The 25170-nt window shown below is 40.4% G+C and overlaps 1 protein-coding gene across 4 annotated transcripts in view; it reads left to right on the top strand.

The window, feature by feature from the left end:
• Positions 1-25170, top strand: part of LOC309843288 (uncharacterized protein) — a 144484-nt gene that overhangs the window by 40185 nt on the left and 79129 nt on the right. For all 4 annotated transcript variants that reach the window (XR_014300041.1, XR_014300042.1, XM_082688632.1 and 1 more), the window contains exon 2: positions 11104-11184. The gene's annotated coding sequence lies outside the window, so the exon portion shown is untranslated. The remainder of the gene's footprint in view (positions 1-11103; positions 11185-25170) is intronic.

Below are 25170 nucleotides of genomic sequence, written 5' to 3'. Positions count from 1 at the left end.
TGTGTTCACCAACTGAAGCTTGTTACTGTCAGAAGCCCAGTCTGGTTTGACTTGCTTTCCCTGGTTCTGGCACTAGCTGAGGGCTGGCTAGGAGAAAAACCCTGGATGAAAGACATCCTGGCAGTGGGAACATTAACACCCGATCTTGAGCCAGGAGGTAGGTGTTAATGTCTCTAGCTGGATTCCTAGTGGCAGAGATATTTAACACCTTCCTAGGATCCAGGAACCAGGCACCCTCTCTTTAAACCTAACTTGGCAGGTAAAAGGGAGAGGGAGTATTTCCAGTTGAACTGTTGAGAAAGTTCAGAAAGCTCTATGCTGCAAAGACAGAAGCCAGTTATCAGAGGATAAAGCCTAAATGGAGAAGGGGTCTTCTCTAATTGCATTGTTTGGAGAGGGGCTCTGGTTGACTTTCCCCAACAAACCTCACCAGTGTGGGCCAGTGGGGATTTTAGGAAAGTAGTGGCTCTAGGACAGGGTAAGGATATATGACGTTTAGGACAGGTTGGAAATCCACATCTGGATGCAGCCTGAAGTATAATACTATGACAAGTATGGTTGTTTGAGTGCTTCTGCTTCCCAGAGGACCAGGAATTCTTTTATGGGGGACAAGGTGTAAATGTGGGAACTCAGCAGAACCAGTTCCTCAGGAGAAAGAATGGGAAGTAGAGTGCCTCAACCAAGTCGCCTTTGAATATGAACTAGCTTGGGGACAATTTGGAGAATGCTATGGATGTCTTAGCTGCAAAGTTCATGGTAGACATCAGCCAACTCCAAGAACTAATAAAAAGTCATTCTTTATTAGGGTTTGACTAACAGCAGTGGTGAATTTTGACTTAGGCTGAGCTTGAAATGTGCTTATTTTCTCTCCAAAGCTGAGGCCCATTTGCACAACAAGCAAAAAGACAAGGTAAACAATTTCTGTTTAGACTTTCCAAGGTCTGTTTCCCTGAGTGACATAGCAAGAACTCCATGACACCACCTCACCCTGGAGTGAACCCAAACACTGGGGATCCTTTCAACATCCAAAAAGGGTCACTTCTTTGAAATGTGATGACTCCCTAGAATGACTTTCTCATTTAAATTACATGGATATCAGAAAAGCCCAGGCCAGGAGGTGAAGCAGAGCAAACTCACACTCTTTGACTATAAAAGAAAATGCATATTTTTGATGAGCCTGCACAGGCTGCCTTCTCAGGCTTAGAATGATGTTTTCTTCCCCTTTTGCCTACGAGGAATGTTGTAAGTAGGCATAAACAAATGCCTTCATTATTTATTTATCCTAGTCATGCTGCTTAAATCATTCTACATGGGAAATCTGCTATTTTGTTTGGCTGGCAATGCTTAAGCTAATAGGCTATGAGAGTCTTCTTTGGGGTTAACACTTGGAATTATTCTAGTACAAATGAACACCCATTGGACTGAGAGTTGTTATAAAAACTAGACGCATGAGATTCGGTTAAAAACTCCACCACTCTGACCTCTGGCACCTTATAGTCCAGGATATATTGTGAATTTAAGGATAATCACCTCTCCACTTGGGCTATGCTCAACTTTGTCACAGAGTCCTGAATGAAGGTCTCTCTTAAAAATTAGACTGATAGGGGGGCGCCTGGGTGGCTCAGTGGGTTAAGCCGCTGCCTTCGGCTCAGGTCATGATCTCAGGGTCCTGGAATCGAGTCCCGCATCGGGCTCTCTGCTCAGCGGGGAGCCTGCTTCCCTCTCTCTCTCTCTGCCTGCCTCTCCGTCTACTTGTGATTTCTCTCTGTCAAATAAATACATAAAATCTTAAAAAAAAAAAATTAGACTGATAGGGAGTCTTTCCAAGTTTTCCTCAGATTATCCCTAATATAGAAGAAATGGTAATAGCAGGTTTTTCAAATGAAACTTGATTGTTAAATACTATGTTTTGTGCCCTGCTGAGAGAGTTTTTGTCTATGTCTCCACATTCTTTTCATAGTAAGTCCCAGAGACTAGGCTAGAGATCCAGCTGGGTAGACATACAGATATCTGCCCCCACATCAGCAACCACCTGACTGTCCTGCTTCTGACAAGGACATCACCATTGTCCTAATGACTTAGGCCTGTGAACACTATTCCTGAAAATTCATCCTTTGCTATTTCTTTCAAATATCACTAGGTGTTTTCACTTCCCACCCTAATACAGGCTCACAACCCCAAGTGACCATATGGATTCCAAGCCTTATTTCTGCTACCACAAGTCTTCATATTTATTATTTAGGTAGGTTGGGCACTATACTAAGTATTTTACATGTGTCATTTTATTTTATTTTATTTTATTTTTAAAATATTTTATTTATTTGTCAGAGAGAGGGAGAGAGAGCGAGCACAGGCAGACAGAATGGCAGGCAGAGGCAGAGGGAGAAGCAGGCTCCCCGCCGAGCAAGGAGCCCGATGTGGGACTCGATCCCAGGACGCTGGGATCATGACCTGAGCCGAAGGCAGCTGCCCAACCAACTGAGCCACCCAGGCGTCCCGTGTCATATTGTTTAATGCAAACAACCACACTTATAAGAGGTAAGTACTCTTTTTATGCTAATTTTCAGGTGCCTTGCTTGTGGTCACATGGCAAAAAGAACTAGGATTTGAATCCAAATGTGGTAGACTAATTGCATTTGTGGCCCAAATTCTTCACTCCTTTCTGTATCCTTCCACGTAACTTTGTAATTCTCCTTTCAAGAGGTGGAGTCCATTTTCCTAACCCTTGAGGCTGAGCTCAGCCATGTGACTTGCTTTGGCCAATGGGATGATAATAAATGTCATATAAGCAGAAGCTTGTACATTTTTGTTTGCACTATTGTCCTCTGTCATGGCCATGAGGAAAAACATCTCCATGTCAGCTTTCTGGAGCCTGAAAGACCCATTGATGAGATCCAGGTCACCCCAGTTACTCGAGCCTTGGTCATCTTAGATCAGATTAGAGCTAACCAAGACAGCAGAGCTGCCCAGCTGCCTAAGCTCCAAAATCCATTACACAATAACTTTTGATCAAGTCATCTTCTTGTTAAAAACCAGTGTACCAACCAGTTAGTCAGCCTACCTATTTCTCTTCAATAACTGACCTGCCTAAAAGATAAAATACAGACTTCTGAATTCCAGCATGTAAGAAGCTTGGAAATCATCACTCTCTAGACAACAAGTAAAAAGCTGAATAAGCAAACAATCAATAGCTCTTCTTAGATCTGTCAGAGAAATGATGTTATAGGGCAAACCACTGCCCATAAAAAAACAAAACAAAACAAAAAAACAGACAGACAAGCAGATACAGAGAATCACAATTTACCTGAGCTGAAACTCATAAGCAGAAACCTCTGTAGAAATCAGTGCTGTGGTAGAAAACCTTGAACTACAATTGTCAAATTGCTAAAAGCTCAGTGAGGATAGATCTGTGAATTAAAAACGACAGTGAAAGGGACCTCACACTCTTTTGAGTTTTACCTCTTGGAACTCTAACAGGTTCTCCTAGAGAAGACTGGGGAAAAATAAAAATTCCCTTTGTGCTTTTGGTGGTAAAGGGGAAGGAGAGTGGCCATATTGAAATAACACTGGAGCATCCTGTTCTTGAAAACACCTGCCTTAGAGAACCTATTTTACTAGAGCCTAATCTATTGGGATTTTGACAGAGTCTAACCAGCCTACAGGAAGAGAAATACCCAACTCTCGCCCCCTACAGTCATTCTGTTCCATCTCAAACTGCAGAAAAACTGAGCGGCATTTGTGACATTTACAACCAAGAGGCTCCCTAAAAGACTGGGACCTAATCATAGGACTATAGAACACTCCTCCTACCCACCTCCCACCTTACCACAACATCATTAAAAGCCTATTTACTGCAGTTCCTCTTACTAAGTATATCATGTTTGGATTTTAACAAAGAAACAAGGCATACCAAAAGGGGTGGGGGAACCTTTTGGAAAAACACAGCAACCATTAGAATGAGACTTAGATATGCCTGGGATGTTGGAATTATCAAACTGTGAATTTAAGACAACTATGATTAATATGCTGAGGGCTATAATGGAAAAAAGTAGATAACATGTAAGAACTTATGGATAATTTAAGCAAAGAGATACAAATTAGAAGAAAGAATGAGAAAAAGAAATGCTAGAGACCAAAACCACTGTGACAAAAATGAAGACTGTCTTTGATGGGCTCGTTAGTAGACTGAACAACATGGCTGAAGAAGGAATTTCTGAGCTTGAAGATATGTCAATAAAAATTTCCAAAACTGAAAAGCAAAGAAAAATAAGAGGATCAGATTATTTAAGAACTGTGGCAAAACTACAAAAGGCATAATGAGATACTAGAGGGAGAACACAGAATAGAAGCAGAAGAAATGTTTCAAACAATAATGACTAAGAATGTCCTCAAATTAATGTTGGACATCAAAGGATAGATCTAGGAAGCTCAGAGAATAACGGTCAGGATAAATGTAAAAGAAAAACTAGACTTAGGCATAGCATATTCAAATTGCAGAAAATCAAAGATAAAGAAAAAGAAAAGAAAAGAAACCAGAGGGGGAAAAACTACCTATGGAGAAGTAAAGACATGCATTACCCTTGACTTCTCCCCAAAAACCATGTAAGCAAGAACAGATTGGAGGGTTGAGAGAAAAAAAGCCATCAATCTAGAGTTCTGTGTCTATGAAAATATCCTACAAAAGGGAAGAAGGAATAAAGACTTTCTCAGACAAATTTTGAGGGGAATTTGTTGCCAGTAGACCTATCTTGCTAGAAATGTTAAAAGTTCTTCAGAGAGAAGGAAATTCACATAGGTAAAAAACTTGGATCTGCATAAAGAAAGGAAGAGTGTTAGAGAAGAAATAAGTGAAGATAAATAAAAGCTTTTGTTTTTCTTACTTTTTAAAAAAGATTTTATTTATTTATTTGACATAGAGAGAGAGATCACAAGTAGGCAGAGAGGCAGGTGGTGGGTGGGGGCGGGGGAAGAAGGCTCCCTGCTGAGCAGAGAGCTCCATGCAGGGCTCGAACCCAGGACCCTGAGACCATGACCTGAGCCGAAGGCAGAGGCTTAACCCGCTGAGCCACCCAAGCGCCCCTATTTTTCTTATTTTTAATTAATCTAACAAGTAATAGTTCAAGATAATAATAGCAATAATATATTCCATTGTTTGCTTAGGATGTGAGTCTATGTATTATGTATAAGTGAAATGACTGAAAGCAATGCTACAAGAGACAAGAGAGAGGAATTAAGAATAAATTGGAAGGGGAGGTGAATCATGAGAGACTATGGACTCTGAAAAATAACCTGAGGGGTTTGAAGTGGTGGGGGGGTGGGAGGCTGGGGTACCAGGTGGTGGGTATTAGAGAGGGCACGGATTGCATGGAGCACTGGGTGTGGTGAAAAAATAATGAATACTGTTATGCTGAAAATAAATAAATTTAATTTAAAAAGAAAGATTTAAAACGCCAATAAAAAAAAAGAATATATTGCATCAAAAATTACTTGCACTATCCAGGAAGCAATAGGGTATTATTTGAAAATAGACCCAGATTAGTTGTAAATATATATTACAAACTCCAGGCAATCACTAAAAAAAGTAAAAAAGAAAAAAAAAGTTTACATGATATATTAAGAAGAGAAAATGGAATCATATGAAATATTTAATTAAAACCACAAAAGACAAAAAAAAAGGAATTAAAAAACAAGGGCAATGAATAGAAAACAGTAGCAAATATGGTAGATACTAATCACTAATCCAGCTAACCCAATAATAAGTTTAAATATCATTGGTCTAAATACAACTATTAAAGGACAAAGATTGTCAGAGGGGATCAAAACACAAGATCCAAATGTATGCGGTATACAAGAAATGGATTTAAAGATTGATTGACTCATTGATTGATTGATTTAATACAGAACACTAGTAGGGGAAGCAGCAGGCGGAGGGAGAGGGAGAAGCAGGCTCACAGCTGAGCAGGGAGCCCATCGCAAGGCTTGATCCCAGAACCCTAGAATCATGGCCTGAGACGTAGGCAGCCACTTAATGACTGGGCCACACAGGCACCCCAAGAAATGTACTTTAAATATAAAGAAACTTAAAGTTTAAAAGTAAAGGGATGGAGAAAGATATATCATGCCAATCACTAATCAAAAAAGCTGTCTGGGGCGCCTGGGTGGCTCAGTGGGTTAAAACCTCTGCCTTCAGCTCAGGTCATGATCTCAGGGTCCTGGGATCGAGCCCTGCCTGCATTGGGCTCTCTGCTCAGCAGGGAGGCTGCTTCCTCCTCTCTCTCTCTCTGCCTGCCTCTCTGCCTACTTGTGAGCTCTGTCTGTCAAATGAATAAATAACATCTTTTTTTTTTTTTTAAAGCTGTCTGTAGTGGCTATATTAATTTCAGGTAGAGCAAACTTCAGAGCAAGGAAGATTAGAGAAATTAGTTAAAAAGGGACATTACATAATGATAAAGGTGTCATACTTCAAGAAGACATCAGAGTCCTTAATTTGAATGCCTAACAATAGAGCAACAAAACACATGAGGCAATAACGGAGAGGACTATAAGGAAAAAGAAATGAATCCACTATTATAATTGGAGATTTACCATTCCTGTACTGGAAATGGACAGATCCAGGGGCACCTGGGTGGCTCAGGAGATTAAGCATCCAACTCTAGATTTTGGCTCCCTCGGTCATAGCAACTTCTTGCTAGACACATTTCCAAAGGCAAAGGAAACAAAAGCAAAATTGAATTTTGGAATTTCATCAAAATAAAAGGCTTTTGCATAGCAAAGGAAACAGTCAACAAAACCAAAAGACAATGGACAGAATGGGAGAAGATATTTGCAAAAGACATATTAAATAAAGGGCTAGTATCCAAAATCTATGAAGAATTTATCAAATTGAACATCCAAAGAACAAATAATCCAATCAAGAAATGGGCAGAAGACAGATGGCCAACAGACACATAAAAAAGTTCTCAACATCACTAGGCCAAAAGACATAAAAAAGTGCTCAACATCACTAGGCATCAGGGAAATACAAATCTAAATCACAGTGAGATACCACCTCACACCAGTCAGAATGGCTAAAATTAACAAGTCAGGAAATGACAGATGTTAGTGAGGATGCAGAGAAAGGAAAACCCTCCTAAACTGTTGTTGGGAATGCAGGCTGGTGCAGTCCCTCTGGAAAACAGTATGGAGGTTCATCAAAAACTTGAAAATAGAGCTACCCTAAGACCCCCAAAGATACAAATGTAATGATCCAAAGGCGCACCTGCACCCCAGTGTTTATAGCAGCAATGTTCACAATAGCCAAACTATGGAAAGAGCCAGATGTCCATCGACAGATGAATGGATAAAGAAGATGTCGTGTGTGGGCGCCTGGGTGGCTCAGTGGGTTAAAGCCTCTGCCTTCAGCTCAGGTCATGATCTCGGGGTCCTGGGATCGAGTCCCACATCGGGCTCTCTGCTCAGCAGGTAGCCTGCTTCCTTCTCTCTCTCTCTCTCTCGCTCTCTGCCTGTCTCTCTGCCTACTTGTAAAATAAATAAAATATTTAAAAAAAGAAGATGTTGTGTGTATATATACAATGGAATATTAAATAGCCATCAAAAGAAATGAAATCTTGCCATTTGCAATGACATGGACGGAACTAGAAGGTATTACACTAAGTGAATTAAGTCAGTCAGAGAAAGACAATTATCATATGATCTCACTGATATGTGCATTTAAGAAACATAACAGGGGATCATAGGGGAAGAGAGGAAAAAATAAAACTAGATGAAACCAGAGAAGGAGACAAACCATAAGAGACTCTTAATCATAGGAAAAAAAATGAAGGTTGCTGGAGGGGAGGGGTTGAAGGGATGGGGTAACCGGGTGATGAACATTAAGCAGAGCATGTGATGTAATGAGCTCTGGGTATTATATAAGACTAATGAATCACAAGCTTGTGCCTCTAAAACCAATAATACATTATATATTAATTAACTGAATTTAAAGTTTAAAAGTTTAAAAAATGCTCAGTGAGATGATAGCAAATTGAATCCAACAATGTATAAAAATAATAATATACCAGAACCAAGTGGAATTTATTCCAGGTGTGCAAGGCTGATTTAACATTACAAGATCAATTAATATGGTCCTAACACATCAATAAGCTAAAGAAGAAAAATTGCATTATCAGATGAATCGATGCAGAGAAAGCATGTGACAAAATTCAACATTCTTTTATGATTAAAAAAAAACTTTCAGAAAACTAGGAATAAAGGGGAATGTCCTCAACTGGATAAATAACACAAAAAACTAAAGCTAACATCGTAATTAGTTGTGAGAAACTTGAAGGTTTTGAGTGAAGAAGATCAGGAATAAGACTAGGATGTCCCTCCTCATCCCTTATTTTCACCATGGTCCTGGAAATCCTAGCTAATGAAATAAAACCAGAAGAGGAAATAAAAGCTATTTAGATTGGAAAAGAAAAAATAAAACTTTGTTCACAGAAGATATTATTATCCATATAGAAATTACAAAATAAGGGCGCCTGGGTGGCTCAGTTGGTTAAGTGTCAGACTCTTGATTTTGGCTCAGGTCATGATCTCAGGGTCCTTGGATCAAGTCCCACATCTGGCTCCTTGCTCAGTGGGGAGCATGTTTCTCCCTCTGCCTGCTGCTTCCCCTGCTTGTGCTTGCTCTCTCTCTGACAAGTAAATAATTTAAAAAAATTTTTAAGTCAGAAAAATCAATAAAAATAAAAATAAATATCTAAAAGGGAAAAATAAATCCGTTAACTAAAACACACACACACACACACACACACACACACACACACACACACACACAGATAAAGTACAGCTCTTTAGCCTTAACAATGTGGCCCTGTACCTTTGAAACGTTCCTTTATCAATTTTCCATCACTAACTTCTGCTCTAGCCAAAGAGCCTATTCAAGGTTCCCCAAATGATTCTGCCTTTTCCCACTGTTATCCAGCTCACAATGTCTTCTCTCCCTCCCTCAAACACTGAGTCCTACACCTTCCTAGTTTGTCCTCTCTAGAAGTGATGTCTTCAGCCTCTGAACTCTCCTTTATCTGTGCCAATCATCTGGCTCTTAGCATTGGCTACCCTGTGACATTAGGTAGAGTATTTGGTTTTTATATATGTGTATTAGCTCTCTAGAAGGCACATTATTTTAGGACAAGGACCCTCCCTTATGATTTATGACATCTCCCTCAGACCTGCTTATATTTAAGAATTAAATCAAAGCATCAAAACCTGCATTAAATCAAAATGATAAGTGGCCACAAAACTTGCACACTGGGAGATGCATCTCATAGTCTTTCAGTGTCACAGTGTCACTGGTGGAAGTCATCCCAAAGCAGCATTCAAAGTTACCTTCTGATCTTTAAGGAGCTGGACTCCTGGGTAATATTATTCCTGCTTTGGTGGTGAAGTTCTCAGGCACCTCAGTGTTAGGCAGTGACTTTACTCTGAAAAACCTTACATAGCCATTACCAGAGGAACCAGCCCTGTCTACACTCAGCTATGGGAAAAGTGAAAATGAACCCATTTCCAGGATAATGATTGGAGAGCTTTTTCTGGTCAAGAAGCTGTCAGCTCCGTCATCTCTCTTATTTCTTCAGAACACTTTTCAGTGATTCTCAGCTGGGTGCAATGGAGAACATCCAAATTTGATGATGGTGGTGGGAAATGGTGTCATGAAAGCTTCTCAGTCGGCCCCATATCCCTCTTCCCCACTCCGCCCCAACCACACCCACACTGAGAACTACCACTCTAATAGTTCGACATTTAGTACAAGGATACATCTGTCTTCCTAACTATGTATATTCTAGCAGGGAAATCAAATTCTTTTTAGTGTGCCCTAATTATACAAACATTTCAGGTAAAATACTTTGCCCTTACCCCAAGGTATCTGAGCCATGATCTCAGTCTGATCATTTTGTTATAACATATTCAACCTTAGAATTTTCCACAGCTCTGCCTTGTTCTGTAGAGAAGTCTGTGTGCCCAGAAAAATACACATGTTTCTTTTTCGGTGCTTGCGAGTGTGAATAATTGTATGGGATTTTGATAGCATGTGTACCATATGTATTGTGCATGCAGGTACATGCATGCATAACACACTAATTGAATTGTTTTAAAACCACAAATATTTTGCAGGGCTACAGAAACACACACTAAATGTCTAAATCTACAAACTGCTGACAAACAGCACCTTTTCCTAACAAAAGAGAGCAGTTTAATAACAGTGTTAGAAAGCTGGCAATATGTTTGTTAAAATCTTTAATTAGGGACAGGCTTCCCAGAGGCCTCTGAAGGCAAAAGGTGTAAATGGAGAAACTGTCCCAGCCTGCATGCTCCGTGGTGGCTCTGTTCCGAGCACAGATGGGCTGGTGAGGAAACTGTGAATGGACAAATGATAACAGACTCTTCTGTCATCCCAACATCAGCTCATTAGCAATCTGTCAGAGATTTAATATGGATACTGGTGAAAATGCAGAAATCACATGATTGTTACACGATCGAGCACGTGTATAACTGAAAGACCGTTGTAAGTTGATTGGCATCAGGGCTCTTAATAAAATGATAATGTCATGGGAAGTACATTGGATGCTTTGTGCCCTCGTTGGAAAATGATGATTTTGTGTGCTCTTTGGCCATCACAGGAAGCCGAGAGAACGATGGTTTTATGATGGAAATCATTAATAAATAAACAGCTAGGTCAGCATGGTGGGATATGTGAGGGACATGATGCCATTCAGATTTCCAAAGAATGAACAGTGACATTTCACAGTTCTGCAAAAGACTCTGTCAACAACTTTAAATTCCCTTGGATCACAAACCTCGTTTCCAAACGATGTTAAACTTGTTAGTTAGTGGTTGGGATAGTTGCTGTTGAAAATACATTTTAAAAAGGAAATGAAAATATATTTATTTAGGTTGTGTATACACAACAAGCTGAATTTGATGGATAATCAATGTTTGGTCTTTGAAAGGAGAATGAACATTTTGGGGGCACCTCTTATATATGTCAACTACTTTACATTTGTGATCTTAATTTAATTTGCACAACAACCTAATGAGATATTTCCCCCACTTTTACAGGAATAGAAATAAGTAAAAAAACAAATATTATGTGTTTGGGCCCCAGAGAGATTATGTGACTTCATCAGGATAGTATGGCTGGTAAGTGGAGATTATTCTATTTGAACTGAGTTAAATATGGTTCCAAAAACTCATCTTTTTTCTACTGCATTTTACTGCCTCTCACATTGGCTGTCATGCACCCCAGGGAGTAGCATTTTAGGATCATTATTACTTCGTGTGGACAGACTCAAGGGCCCCAGAAATTCAGCTGGGCTCAATTTAGATAAAGCTATTCAATGTTAGTGGCACAAATGGACACTGACTTATTTAAAGTATATACTTTTCAATTTCTTTTGGGGGGATATTTGTGCTTCAATATTGGGACATGTTTGTATACAACAGAAGGAGTTAGACTAATGATTTATAAAATCTAGCCAAAAAACTGTAAAAGAGCATATAGTATATGATACTAGTTATATAAAGCTCAAAAACAGGTCAAACCAATTAAAACTGTTAGAAATCAAGATGGTTGCTATCTTTGGGGAGAATACTGGCTGTAAGCTGGCACCAGGGGATGACTGGGGCTGGGGTATTTTCTGTTTCTTGATTTGGACGCTAATTTATACCAGTAAGTTGTGCTAGTAAGCTTGTGATTTGAATACTTTCTTTTTATGTGTCATACTTCAATAACATTTACCCCCCAAGATGAAAGACAAACTTTTTCTCTTATAAGGATTGAAATTGGATGTCTACCTGTTTGATTTCCATATTTTGTGACTTTGGGCAAAATTATTCTTTACATGAAGCTTATAGTTGGAAATCTTCTTTCTGGTTGGAGTTGGGAGATTGTAAGTCGGGAATGCGTGCCGGCCTCTGTTCCCATTAGTGAGTGTATGTGTACTTTCTTCAGCACACTCATATCTCGGAAATGGAGAAATACCTGTATACTTTCTTTCTCATCTCTCAAACTTTTGGAAAACTTGGAAACAGAATGCCAGTCAAATGTGGACTTTATACACGTGGAGCTTGGGGATGAAATGGTCTTGTTTGGTGATTCTTTGTTGGTAGCAATCTCCTAGGCAAATGGCAGTGACAGGCATCCTTCCCTCTCAGGAACCAAGATGTTAAACCCACTCTTACCATGTGTCTTTGCCCCATCCCACCTCAACTTTTCTCCTTGTCAGGCTCCATGGAAGAGCCAAGGGGTTGGTTTTTAAAAATTATTTATTCATTCATTCATTCATTTGACAGAGAGGGGGTGGGGAACAAGCAGGGGGAGAAGCAGATAGAGAGGGAAGCAGGCTCCCTGCTGAGCAAGAAGCCCAATGTGGGGACTCAGTCCCAGGACCCTGGGATCATGACCTGAGCCGAAGTCAGCTGCTTAACCGACTAAGCCATCTAGGCACCTCAAGGGGTTGTTTGAAAAGGATTTAAGCATCCCACAGACACCTGACAGGCTGATTCTAAGGGCCCTTGAACAGACTTACCCTGTTCACCCATGCCTCCAATGTTCTTCCTGCCTTGAGACATATACCTGTCTTCATGACCTAACCCTTTTATCAACAAGGTAACTACAAATAAAGTAGCTTATGAAATGCTGCATAGCATAGCCTGTGCCAAAATTAAGAGTTCACTTTTAGAACTTTATCCCAAGAAAATCATCAAATGAAAGATAGGTATTTGCAAAAATGTTTACTTCCTAAAGTGTAGTTTAAGAATTATCACTTGCAGTGCTTGATAAAATGCATATTCCTGGGTCTTAGGCCTTTCTTACTGACATAGAATCTCTAGATGTGGGGTACAGCCATTCATGTATTTAAAATCCCTCAGGTGATTCTTAGTCACATTAAAGTTTGATAAACAGGATGTAGCTTCAATGTAACTCAAAAGAAGAAGAAAAGGAAGGGATTTAATAACATTTTTGTTGCCAATATGTGTGTAGGTGATGCCAGAGTATCAGCAGTGCTTATGTCTGAATGATACCCTTATTTTTCATTGCTTTCCTGCATATTTTCTGATTTTTTTTGGCAGCACAACACTTTTATATTCTAATAACTCAGTAAAGCTTTTTTTTTTTTTTTTTAAAGAAAGTATTTGATACTTGATTTCCTGGACAGGTACCCGAAGTGGACTATCCCAGTGAACTTCATAGCTGGTTAATTCAGAAGATAGCACTGGCTGTCTGATCCTCTTAAGGTGTGAAGTATTTAGAAGACAACCTTCTGTCGCTCCACAGATCAGTCAATATTGCCACTGGAGTAGAACCTCTGAACACAGTGGGGGCTTTATGGATAATGTTTTATTATATCACAAGGATTTTTATTCATTAGAACTGGTGCTTTTTGTGGAGGATAAGAATGGTGAAGAGGGCTGAGAAATGCATTCTCTGATTTTGGGGAGTGAATCTAGTACTTGAAGAAAGACTGACTCTTGTATACAGAAGACTTGCAATAGCAGAAAAAAGAAAGCATTTGTATCCTGCTTTTTTATGCTTTCAACCTCTGGCCCTTAAAAGTGTCTTTTTCTCCTCCTTCTCCTCTTCCTCTTCTTCCTTCTTCATCTTCTTCTTCAGTTTGCTCTTATATTGAAAGAGAGGCAAAACGAGATCCACTGAAAGTCTGATAGTTTGCCACTCAGACTACAATCTTGAGAATGCATTTTTCTTAATCCAATTCTGTTTTAAATGTTGTCAGGTTGTACCATAATTGGTTGTGGTAAATGACGCTGGAACTACATTGCTACTCACTCTGGAAATGATATGAGCTCAGCATGCTGCTGATCAAATGCACTTCTGCATTAAAACTATTATAAGCAGAATGCTTCGATGGGATTCTTGCCTCCTAATAGTTTTCCAGGGTTGATGTTGAAAGGGTTCTGTCAATCAAGTCTGAAAATTAACTTAGCACCCTGACTTGGGTTAATAAAATGTAGCTGCAAGGCTCTCAGCTCAGTGGTCACTGTTCCTTGGTTCCAACATTATCAAGCCATGGTAAAAATGCCTCATTATAATTGATACTCACTGATAGCACACTTTTTTTTTTTAAATGCAAGTATATCTTCAAAAAGAGTTTTGCCTTACACACAGTCTGCTGAAACAGAGACCCGTATCGAAGATAGAAGGCTAAGAGGAAATAGCGCTGGCAAATGTACAGGTCACAGGTACCCTGGAGATAGACTTGGGGCAGATTCTGACTCTTTTTGTGGCTTAGAGTCAAGATAATGCACCAAAAATCAATACAGAAGCAAGGATATAGCCCAGAATAGATGGTTTTGAAGGGGACTCTGATAGCATTGTCACCAATAATGGGAAGATGAGAATTACAAATGAAAAAAATTATTTTAGTAAGGAACACAAGATGTCACAATGCGGAAAGGCTGTGACAACTGATATGCCAGTTAAAAGAGGAAAAAAGCTTCTTGAATCAGTAAGGCACTGCCTGGCTATGTGGTCCCCACATCACCGAGTCTCAGTTCTTCCCAGACTAAGACTTGGGATTCCGGTTCTCTGTAAACAGAAATATTATTCTTCTGGTTTCCTGGACAGAGGCACCCCTACTAAAATTATCCATGTTAGAAGGACATCAGGGAAGTCAAAGTGCTGGAGAAAACCTTGCTGGATTTCAAACAAATTCTACTTTCTAGAAAGTTTCTGCTGGCTGCCCCTGAGGAGGAAGATGAAATAAACAGACAAAGCCTGGGGTGAGGGGCAGCTATTTCCAGCCTGGAATTCTCAGTGTGGTGGAATACTGGGAAGATGTACAACAAAGTAGGAAACTGAAAAAGGAGCATTACTAATTATACTTCAATATTGTTTATTTGAGGGTCTCTATTAAGAGATAACTGGGGTGATTTCACAGGAAGGGAGAAGAAAACAGTTTTTCATGGGTGGTAAAGCTATTGTTAGTAAAGTTTTAATGAGGCACTCTGGGCATGGTCTTCTTAGTGCAACCAAAATGGCTTTGGAGGCTTGGGGTCATATGACATTAATATGAGGGAACGGTTAACTTCATTCTGTTTGCTTCACATTCCTCTTCAAACATTAATTGCCCAAGTTTCCCTGTTCAAGTGAAAAGAATAAGCATATGCAATTTTTTCACTTGATTATTGTGTTTATTGGCCTGTATTTCTTCCAGATGCCTTTCTGTTGAGGTTGAATATTCTAGCACATGTCCCACCTACCCACCGCACAGGTGAGGAGCAGAGGCTCCTGCCCTCCCTGTCGGCTGATGATGACTGGTGTGCGCTGAGGACTTGTTCTGTGCCTAGTACTAAGCTCTTTATAAACCTTATCTCCACCTGATCCACATATAACCCGGTGAAGTTGGTTATGTTCTTTTTATTCCCAATTTTCAGGATATTGACTAAGAGGAAGGTTGAGTAAATTGCTCAAAATCACCCAGCCAATAAGTGGATTCTAACTGGCCCAGGTGTCTACAGAGCATTGCAGTGCTCTCTACCTTTTGGGATGATGATGCTCCATGCTTGAGCTCCTCCTGACATGAATTCTTACTGTCCTTTGTTTGGTAGGAAAGGGTGCTCTGCTTCTATCTCTGGAACAAGTCTTGGGTTACTCTTGGAGCCAGATCTGCTTTGAGAAATTGTTGCCACCGAGAGGAGACAGCCTGCTAAGTAAAGAGCTCTAGCTTTAAGGTCAGAGTGTTCTGGCTTTCGATCTTGGCTCTTACAGTACTGCTGTGTGGCCTAGGCCAGGTGACTTAACCTTCCTGAACTTCAGCTACCCAGCAGTATACTCTACATAGAAAAAGCCAATACATTATTAATGGTATCAAACCCCTAGATTATATTCAGGTTCTGTCTGGAAGGCGACATCTCTAGGAGGTGGGAAGCGAGAATACAAAAAGGATGAAGGACCTAAAGAAGAAAGAGAGGAGTGAAACAGAGACTTGAGCATTTTCTCTCATTTCAGTCTTTTATGGCATTTATAAATAATCCTTTCACATGAGTAGAAAGTGAGTCTCAGGGTAGGAGTGACATCCTCAGTTGGAAACTAACATTGGTGGCTACTGGACAGAAATGATCATTTGTTAGCCTTACAACAGCCCAGTATGATAAGATGAGCAGCCCAACAATACAGTTGAGGAAACTAAGAAAAGTTGAGTAACTTGCACAATATCACACAGCTACTGAGTGGAATTTAAAACCTAGGACCATCCAGCACCAAATGCTATCCTCTTCCCATGACACTCTTCTTGACCCATTCAACACTGAGTTCTGTGTGTTGCAGGTAACTTGGGCTCACTTCTCTTCTGCCTTCCCCAGCTTCCTGGCTGCTGGGCCCCTGAGCTCTCTACCTGCTGTAGTGCATAGAGCAGTGGGGGCAGAGCAGGTCTCCTTGCAAAGTAATGCAGAAAATTTGATACTAGAAAAAGGTAACTGAAAGTAAATCCACTTAAAAGGGGTTTCCCAAATTTCACTGTAGTTTAAAAAAAAAGAAAAAAGAACTAGGACCTTATCTTGAAAATGAAACTAAAATTAAAATGAAATTAAATTAAAATGACCTGCTTACCTTGGTTTCCTTTTCCTGGGCTCTGCCCACTGTGGGGAAAATTTACTTCAGTGGGCTCAAGTGGGGAAAGCACCATGCTTCTGCTGACACAGTGGACACTAAATAAATGCTGGCATCCCATTATTCAGCAAGGCCTACAGGTCTCTTGACTGATGATGGCCACACTCCTTGGACACCAGGTCTTGACCACTGAACAGTGGTCAGCGAACATCTCTACTTCCCCGTCTCCACTTCTTCCAGTTCATAGATTTTTGTTCAACATTTCCCCTCATATTGTTTATGTCACAGCTAAGAGTTCTGCTGAATCTAATAAGAAATCTTCCTTGAAAAACTTGAAACAAAAGCCTGAAGATCCTAGAACAATTTCACACTAAAATCCCTTTCATTCAGGGGCACCAGGGTGGCTCAATCAGTTAAATGTCTGCCTTCAGCTCAGGTCGTAATCTCAGAGTCCTGGGATCAAACCCCATGTCGTTGGGCTCCCTGCTCAGTGGGTAGCCTGCTTCTCCCTCTGTCCCCAACCTCCTCGTGTACATACACACACTCTCTCTGTCTCAAATAAATAAATAAAAATCTTTAAAAAAAAAATCCCTTTCATTCAACAAATATGCATTGCTGACTTGGGCTCTGGGCCTCTGGTGGTCTAACCTAGCCTAGATGCTGGTGATAATGTGGCGAAAAGCCAGGTCTAGCCCTGCCCTTTCTGTTACCTTTCAGCTCCCACCTGCCTCATTCCTGAGAGCCACCATCCCTACTCAAAGTATACTCTCTCTAGTCTTATCCTCTGCCATCTTTAGCCAGTCCAGCCTTTCCTGCCGCCCTGTTACCTTTCCAGGTGCTCTATTCTACATACACACAGGTGAGGCATGTGTCTTCTCCTCTCCACTCAATCAAAAGTGAGATAACATTGTCTTAGAATTCTGCTGCTGCTTCCCAAACATCCTTCTAAAGTCCTCAGTTGAGACTTACTGTTTCTTATTCATTTATTCATTAATTCACTCACCCATCAATTTTATTCTGTACCCTGCCTATAAACCACATAGCATAGGGTTCGAGCATGGACTCTGGAGTGAGAGCGAATTTAAATCCTGCTCTGCCACTTACTAGCTGGGGGACCTTGGGCAAGGTGCTTTTGTTCTCTGTGCCTCAGTTTACTCATGTATAAAATATGAGATGATAGTATTACCTACTCCATGAGGTTATTATAAGGGCTGAGTGAGTTAAGTCACGGAAAGTTCTTAGAATAGCACTTTACACAAAGACAACCTCAGTGAGTATCAGCTACTATAGGTACTGAGTGCCATCGCTGGGCTAGGAGCCAGGATGCAGTGGTGAACCACACAGAGACAGTCACAGAAGCAAATACAAGGAAAAAGGAGGTTTGTAGGAGGCTTTGTCCCAGGTGCTGGAGTGCATAGTGGGAGGAAACTGCAGACCCACCTGGAGGTCTTGCTAAACAGAGTCCTGACTATGTTAGTTTCCTGTGACTGCTTTAATAAATTATCACAAATTTAGTGGCTTGAAACAACACAAATTTATTATCTTATAACTGTGGAAGTCAGAATTCCAGAATGGGTCTCATGGGGTAAAAATCAAGGTTTCAGCAGGCCCAAGTTCCTTTCTGGAGGCTCTTGAATCTGTTCTCGTGCCTTTTCCAGCTTCTAAAGGTTGTGCATATTCCTTGGTTAGTATTCCCCTTTCATCTTCAAAGCCAACAATGGCTGGTCAAGTCATTTTTATGATGCCATCTCCCTGGTTCTGACTTTTCTGTCTCCCCATTTAAGGATCCTTGTGATTGCATTGGGCGTACCTGGATAAACCAAGATAATCTGTGTTAAAGTCAACAGACTCTCATGTTATTTCCGTCTCTAACCTTAATTCTCCCTTGCCTTGTAATATAAGATATTAAGAGTGTTCAGGGATTAAGGCATGGATAGCTTTGGGTAGGGCCAATATTCTGCCTACTACAGTTACTTTCAGAGTTTTTAATTGAATAGGTCTGTGGTGGGGCCCAGTAATTTTTATTTGTAACAAGTTCCCAGATGATGCTATGCTTCTGATTCAGGAGAGCACTTTGAGAACCACTGGTGGAGAGACTTTGGTCATTCACATCTTTATCCATTCAGCAAGCTTTTCGGGTCTCTATGTATGAGCCCAATGCTGTACTAGCTACTGGGAATAGTGCCTGCCAATTAAAAAAAAAAAGCCTATAATCTAGCAAAGGGGGTAAACAATTTCAATTTGGTGTGATCTATAATCTAATTGAGCTAAGTGCAAAGTGCTAAGCATTCCCAGAGAAGAGAGCAACTAACAGGGGCAAGGGTGGGCTTTATTGAGGAGGTGACATTTGAACTGACCATTGAAGAATAAAGAGATTCCCAGGAAGTTAGGGAAAGGAAGAATATGGCAGCTATTGGGAATAGCATATGAAAAAGAGCACATGTTCAGGGAATGGGGAATAATTCTATGTGGTTGGAGTGGATAATGCATTGCCGTGGGAGAAGAATCGAAGTTGATAGAAAAATACCATGCCGTATTAAGGAATACAGTAGGCCTAAGTTATCTGCTCAGCCTACTCTGTGTTCTTTAAGAACATTACTCTCTACAGATCGTACTGAAGATGAGAACCTCAGGCTGGCCTGTTTGGTCCATATGAGCTTACTTGACTCATAAGCTAAGGCAATCTGATTTCCTTTCTCAGCAACTTACTCTAGGAGATATGAAGGTTAGGTAGACTTGGCTTGAGAATGCCTGTGGGGGGGGCCACGTGCTTGATGAACATGTAGGGGGTGGTGAGGAGAGAGTAGAGAGGAGTCTGCAGGAGAATGCGGCAAAGTCACGGCATGAAGCAGATCTGAAGAACACAAGAAAGCAAGACAGGAGCCAGCAGACATGGGACACTATCCCAATGAACTCCCATGCTGCCTGGTTGTACATCTTCCTTCATGAAAGTCTGCCCCTCCCTCTCTTCCATCTCTCTTTCCTTTCCTTAGGATTCCTTCTTCTTTAAAAAACAAACAAACAAACAAACAAAAACCTTTATTTTATTAAAGCAGTTTTAAGTCTACAATAAAACTGAGAGAAAGTTGCTGAGATTTCCTGAACAGTCCCTATTGCCACATAAGAAAAGCCCCTCCCATTATCAATCTCTCCCAACATGGCTCACCAATGGTACATTTTTTTTTACAAGGGTGAAGATGCATTGACACATCATAATTGTGCCAAGTCCATCACTGTTTCCTTATAATATTTTCTTTTTATTTTTTGTTTATTTTTTTTTTAAAGATTTTATTTATTTGACAGAGAGAAAGAGAGCGTGAGCATGAGGAGCGGCAGGGAGAAGCAGGCTCCCCATCAAGCAGAGACACCCCACCTCCCACGGGGAGCTCTATCCCACGACCTCAGAATCACGACCTGAGCTGAAGGCAGACACTGAAACGACCGAGCCACCCAGGTGCCCCTACATTTCTATTTTTGAAATGACATGGAATACATTTTTTTTTTCTGTAGATGATGATCACCATCTAATACAAAGTTCAAATTTTATCTTGGCAGAAATGAGCCAGTGGCAGTGTATGAGACAGAGGAGTAACACAGTTTGATTTGTGTTTCAGGAACATACCCAGCTGCAAAGAGGGATCAGGGGAGCTGGTAAAAGCCTCCAGCATTAGGTGGGCAATTGAGGATGAGACCCTGAACTCAGGGAGAAGTGGGGAGGACGGGGTGAATCTGAAGGGATACTTGGGAGGTGGAATTTGATAGGATTTAGTATCCTGAGTTGTAGGAGCGCAGGGCAGAAAGAGTTAAGGACAGTCTTCAGTTTCTAGTTCAGTGAATCTAAAGATTTGCAAAACTGTTAATAGAGAAATTGAAGACAGGATCACGTTTTGAAAGAAAGATATTGGGCACCTGGGTGGCTCAGTGGGTTAAGATTCTGCCTTCGGCTCAGGTCATGATCCCAGGGTCCTGAGATCAAGCCCTACATCAGGCTCTCTGCTCAGCGGGGAGCCTGCTTCCCCCTCTCTCTCTGCCTGCCTCTCTGCCTAGTTGTGATTTCTTTCTGTCAAATAAACAAATAAATAAATCTAAAAAAAAAGATAGAACGATATTAAGTTCGGTTTTAGACACACTTTACATCTGAGGAGTCCATAGTAACCTCCACTAGGCATTGACACTCTATTCCTGTAGGTCAACAGATGAGTTAGAATAGAGATGTAGTATCCACTTAACTAGATTAGATTCCAGAAAGAATTTAGCATAAGAAGGGAGAGAGAGGCATGAAAACAGCAAGGCAGGAAGGAAGGAAGGAAAGGAAAAGTAAGACAACAAGGCGCCTGGGTGGCTCAGTGGGTTGAAACCTCTGCCTTCGGCTCAGGTCGATCCCAGAGTCCTGGGATCAAGCCCCAAATCAGGCTCTTTGCTGAGCGGGGACCCTGCTTTCCCCATCTCTCTCTCCACCTGCCTCTCTGCCTACTTGTGATCTCTGTCAAATAAATAAATAAAATCTTTAAAAAAAAAAAAAAAGTAAGACAACAGAAACATGGGGAATACTAATACTGACTGGCCAGAGGAGGAACATAACTGAGCCACGGAATCTGAGAAGGAATGGTCAGAAGGGTAGAAAAAGAGTCAGGAGAAAGTGAATCATAGAAGGTAAGGGAGGAGAGTTTTTTTTTTTTTTTTTTTTTTTTTTTTTTTTAATTTATTTTTTATTTTCAGCATAACAGTATTCATTATTTTTCACCACACCCAGTGCTCCATGCAATTCGTGCCCTTTATAATACCCACCACCTAGTACCCCAACCTCCCACCCCCACCCCTTCAAAACCCTCAGATTGTTTTTCAGAGTCCATAGTCTCTCATGGTTCACCTCCCCTTCCAATTTCCCCCAACTCCCTTCTCCTCTCTAACTCCCCATGTCCTCCATGCTATTTGTTATGCTCCACAAATAAGTGAAACCATATGATAATTGACTCTCTCTGCTTGACTTATTTCACTCAGCATAATAATCTCTTCCAGTCCCGTCCATGTTGCTACAAAAGTTGGGTATTGGTCCTTTCTTTTTTTTTTTTTTTTTATAAACATATATTTTTATCCCCAGGGGTACAGGTCTGTGAATCACCAGGTTTACACACTTCACAGCACTCACCAAAGCACATACCCTCCGCAATGTCCATAATCCCACCCCCTTCTCCCAAACCCCCTCCCCCCAGCAACCCTCAGTTTGTTTTGTGAGATTAAGAGTCACTTATGGTTTGTTTCCCTCCCAATCCCATCTTGTTTCATTTATTCTTCTCCTACCCACTTAAGCCTCCATGTTGCATCACCACTTCCTCATATCAGGGAGATCATATGATAGTTGTCTTTCTCTGCTTGACTTATTTCGCTAAGCATGATACGCTCTAGTTCCATCCATGTTGTCGCAAATGGCAAGATTTCATTTCTTTTGATGGCTGCATAGTATTCCATTGTGTATATATACCACATCTTCTTGATCCATTCATCTGTGGATGGACATCTAGGTTCTTTCCATAGTTTGGCTATTGTGGACATTGCTGCTATAAACATTCGGGTGCATGTGCCCCTTTGGATCACTACATTTGTATCTTTAGGGTAAATACCCAATAGTGCAATTGCTGGGTCATAGGGCAGTTCTATTTTCAACATTCTGAGGAACCTCCATGCTGTTTTCCAGAGTGGCTGCACCAGCTTGCATTCCCACCAACAGTGTAGGAGGGTTCCCCTTTCTCCACATCCTCGCCAGCATCTGTCATTTCCTGACTTGTTGATTTTAGCCATTCTGACTGGTGTGAGGTGATATCTCATTGTGGTTTTGATTTGTATTTCCCTGATGCCGAGTGATATGGAGCACTTTTTCATGTGTCTGTTGGCCATCTGGATGTCTTCTTTGCAGAAATGTCTGTTCATGTCCTCTGCCCATTTCTTGATTGGATTATTTGTTCTTTGGGTGTTGAGTTTGCTAAGTTCTTTATAGATTCTGGACACTAGTCCTTTATCTGATATGTCGTTTGCAAATATCTTCTCCCATTCTGTCAGTTGTCTTTTGATTTTGTTAACTGTTTCCTTTGCTGTGCAAAAGCTTTTGATCTTGATGAAATCCCAATAGTTCATTTTTTCCCTTGCTTCCCTTGCCTTTTGCGTTGTTCCTAGGAAGATGTTGCTGCGGCAGAGGTCGAAGAGGTTGCTGCCTGTGTTCTCCTCAAGGATTTTGATGGATTCCTTTCGCACATTGAGGTCCTTCATCCATTTTGAGTCTATTTTTGTGTGTGGTGTAAGGAAATGGTCCAATTTCATTTTTCTGCATGTGGCTGTCCAATTTTCCCAGCACCATTTATTGAAGAGGCTGTCTTTTTTCCATTGGACATTCTTTCCTGCTTTGTCGAAGATGAGTTGACCATAGATTTGAGGGTCTATTTCTGGGCTCTCTATTCTGTTCCATTGATCTATGGGTCTGTTTTTGTGCCAGTACCATGCTGTCTTGATGATGACAGCTTTGTAATAGAGCTTGAAGTCCGGAATTGTGATGCCACCAACGTTGGCTTTCTTTTTCAATATCCCTTTGGCTATTCGAGGTCTTTTCTGGTTCCATATAAATTTTAGCATTATTTGTTCCATTTCTTTGAAAAAGATGGATGGTACTTTGATAGGAATTGCATTAAATGTGTAGATTGCTTTAGGTAGCATAGACATTTTCACAATATTTATTCTTCCAATCCAGGAGCATGGAACATTTTTCCATTTCTTTGTGTCTTCTTCAATTTCTTTCATGAGTACTTTATAGTTTTCTGAGTATAGATTCTGTGTCTCTTTGGTTAGGTTTATTCCTAGGTATCTTATGGTTTTGGATGCAATTGTAAATGGGATTGACTCCTTAATATCTCTTTCTTCTGTCTTGCTGTTGGTGTAGAGAAATGCAACTGATTTCTGTGCATTGATTTTATATCCTGACACTTTACTGAATTCCTGTATAAGTTCTAGCAGTTTTGGAGTGGAGTCTTTTGGGTTTTCCACATATAGTATCATATCATCTGCGAAGAGTGATAATTTGACTTCTTCTTTGCCGATTTGGATGCCTTTAATTTCATTTTGTTGTCTGATTGCTGAGGCTAGGACCTCTAGTACTATGTTGAATAGCAGTGGTGATAATGGACATCCCTGCCGTGTTCCTGACCTTAGTGGAAAAGCTTTCAGTTTTTCTCCATTGAGAATGATATTTGCGGTGGGTTTTTCATAGATGGTTTTGATGATATTGAGGTATGTGCCCTCTATCCCTACACTTTGAAGAGTTTTGATCAGGAAGGGATGCTGTACTTTGTCAAATGCTTTTTCAGCATCTATTGAAAGTATCATATGGTTCTTGTTCTTTCTTTTATTGATGTGTTGTATCACATTGACTGATTTGCGGATGTTGAACCAACCTTGCAGCCCTGGAATAAATCCCACTTGGTCGTGGTGAATAATCTTTTTAATGTACTGTTGAATCCTATTGGCTAGTATTTTGTTGAGTATTTTCGCATCTGTGTTCATCAAGGATATCGGTCTATAGCTCTCTTTTTTGGTGGGATCCTTGTCTGGTTTTGGGATCAAGGTGATGCTGGCCTCATAAAATGAGTTTGGAAGTTTTCCTTCCATTTCTATTTTTTGGAACAGTTTCAGGAGAATAGGAATTAGTTCTTCTTTAAATGTTTGGTAGAATTCCCCCGGGAAGCCATCTGGCCCTGGGCTTTTGTTTGTTTGGAGATTTTTAATGACTGTTTCAATCTCCTTACTGGTTATGGGTCTGTTCAGGCTTTCTATTTCTTCCTGGTTCAGTTGTGGTAGTTTATATGTTTCTAGGAATGCATCCATTTCTTCCAGATTCTCAAATTTATTGCCGTAGAGTTGCTCATAGTATGTTCTTATAATAGTTTGTATTTCTTTGGTGTTAGTTGTGATCTCTCCTCTTTCATTCATGATTTTATTTATTTGGGTCCTTTCTCTTTTCTTTTTGATAAGTCGGGCCAGGGGTTTATCAATTTTATTAATTCTTTCAAAGAACCAGCTCCTACTTTCGTTGATTTTTTCTATTGTTTTTTTGGTTTCTATTTCATTGATTTCTGCTCTGATCTTTATGATTTCTCTTCTCCTGCTGGGCTTAGGGTTTCTTTCTTGTTCTTTCTCCAGCTCCTTTAGGTGTAGGGTTAGGTTGTGTACCTGAGACCTTTCTTGTTTCTTGAGAAAGGCTTGTACCGCTATATATTTTCCTCTCAGGACTGCCTTTATTGTGTCCCACAGATTTTGAACTGTTGTATTTTCATTATCATTTGTTTCCATGATTTTTTTCAATTCTTCTTTAATTTCCCGGTTGACCCATTCATTCTTTAGAAGGATACTGTTTAGTCTCCATGTATTTGGGTTCTTTCCAAACTTCCTTTTGTGGTTGAGTTCTAGCTTTAGAGCATTGTGGTCTGAAAATATGCAGGGAATGATCCCAATCTTTTGATACCGGTTGAGTCCTGATTTAGGACCAAGGATGTGATCTATTCTGGAGAATGTTC

This window comes from Mustela nivalis, assembly GCF_964662115.1.
Source record: "Mustela nivalis genome assembly, chromosome: 10".
Lineage (NCBI taxonomy): Eukaryota > Metazoa > Chordata > Mammalia > Carnivora > Mustelidae > Mustela > Mustela nivalis.
This window is presented reverse-complemented; position numbering and strand designations above follow the sequence as displayed.